Raw genomic sequence first — 1,997 nt, 5'->3', positions numbered from 1 at the left:
TAACGTGCATTTACTAGTACCTGTAATTGGTATTCAGACTCAGGCAGTTTGGAATAGTTTGGCAAAGATGCACCAGAGAAAACTGGGATTTGATACAGAAATTGTTGAATACAAGTATTATGCTGCTTCTAGTAGGTTGAATCCGAAACATCAGCATGTGAAAATTGAAAACATTTCTGGTTCGAATTGTCACAAGTATTTGGTGATCTGAGTAGCCAAACTCACTACAACGCCAATTGAAGGCAAAAATTCTCAACGGGAAAAGCTATTCTCATTGAATGAGCTAACAAGACGAGTATTATGTTGCTTCTAGTAGGCGAAAGCCAAAACATCAACATGTGAAAGTCTTGCTGAACAAATTTAATGTTGTTGAGCTCAGTACCGTGTGAATTAGTAGCCATAATTGGCGAGCGAAAATTGAACTGGCGAAACTTCGTCTTTGGAAAATTGCAGATGCCGAGCACTTATTTTGCAACGAGTATTATGTTGACTGTAGTAAGCGAAAGCCGAAACAGCAACATGTGAAAGCTGTTGAAATTTGTGGTCATTTTGCAATAAGTACAAGGAGTGTAACTAGTAGCCAGGTCAAATTTTGGGATAAGAATGAGCAAAAATTCTGCATGAGAACAGTTGAAATTATGAAACTAAATTACAAAGACTAGTATTATGTTGTTTCGAGTACGCGAAAGCGGAAACATCAACATGTGAACGTTTGTAACGAAGTTTCGTTAATTTTCAGCCTAGTACTGAGCAAGAACGAGTAGCCTCATCTCCAATCCCACGCAAAATGTAGTGAAATATGTGAGTGAACCTTATTCACGGTGAGGGTTTCCCGAGGTCTGTATTGCAGCGAGTATTATGTTGCTTCTAGTAAGCGAAAGCTGAAACAACAACATTTGAAAGTTGGAATTAATGACTGAATGGAAACTTCGACCTGTGTTTGATAGTAGTAGCGAACAAAACTGCTGAATCGGTTTCTGTCTCATATTGGTCAGTGAACCAATTAAGAGACAATCAACTACATAACCTGAATTGGGCGAGAGAACCCCCTTAACTTAAGCATATCAGTAAGGGGAGGAAAAGAAATCAACTGAGAATCCCTTAGTAATGGCGAATGAACAGGGAAAAGCTCATCGGGAAGAGAAATGGCAACATTTCTCGGTGTCCGGTATGGTTTGATGCTAGACTGGTGAATTTGTCCTGATGTCTACTGGAAAGTAGCATCAAAGAAGGTGAAAATCCTGTAAAGGTCATTTTCGATACCAGTCATAATGGCTCATTCCTATGAGTAGAGTTGTTTGAAAGTGCAACTCGAAGCTGGAGATATGTCTCTCCAAAAGCTAATTATAAAGCGAGACCGATAGTAAACAAGTACCGTGAGGGAAAGTTGAAAAGCACTCTGAAGAGAGAGTGAAAAGTACGTGAAACTGTTGAAGGGGAACTGGAGTGAGCGTTACCATACTCAATGCCTTGATATTATATTCTCGGCTACCGAGTAGTGTAGTTGTCGTCTTTTGGCAAATCTTGTTAATGAATCGAGCAGAAGTTTTCCTCGGAATTCTTCTTGTTGATTCTAAACAAAATGAGATAAATTGATCTTGATTGCCTGTCTGACCTCAACTTCCTATTCAATGCTCTCTACAGCCCGTCTTGAAACACGGACCAAGGAGTGTGAGTTGCTTGCAAGTGTTGTCGCTCATTGAAAGCGCACACGCGAAATGAAAGTGAACAGTGTAATTTTTATGAATTGCACTACTTTGTGTGGTGAGGGCGCCGATTCGGTGTCCCGCAACCACGGACGGTTTTGCTCTTATTGCATGACTGATCCAGAGCAAGTAGCACACGACCCGAAAGATGGTGATCTATGCTTGGGCAGGGCGAAGCCACGGGAAACCATGGTGGAAGCCCGAAGCGGTTCTGACGTGCAAATCGATCGTCTGACCTGAGCATAGGGGCGAAAGACTAATCGAACCATCTAGTAGCTGGTTTCCTCCGAA

General features: G+C 41.4%; 1 non-coding gene across 1 annotated transcript in view; it reads left to right on the top strand.

The window, feature by feature from the left end:
* Window positions 1-1,022: 1,022 nt before the first annotated feature.
* Window positions 1,023-1,997, top strand: part of LOC142355928 (large subunit ribosomal RNA) — a 3,522-nt gene continuing 2,547 nt past the window's right edge. Inside the window, exon 1 of the ribosomal RNA XR_012761327.1 lies at window positions 1,023-1,997. This exon is cut by the window's right edge and continues 2,547 nt beyond it. This is a non-coding gene — a ribosomal RNA (large subunit ribosomal RNA).

The sequence above is a fragment of the Convolutriloba macropyga genome, unplaced genomic scaffold (assembly GCF_964194025.1).
Source record: "Convolutriloba macropyga unplaced genomic scaffold, txConMacr16.3 SCAFFOLD_1629, whole genome shotgun sequence".
NCBI lineage: Eukaryota > Metazoa > Xenacoelomorpha > Acoela > Convolutidae > Convolutriloba > Convolutriloba macropyga.
Note: the sequence above shows the minus strand (reverse complement) of the source record. Positions and strands in the feature narration are given on the sequence as shown.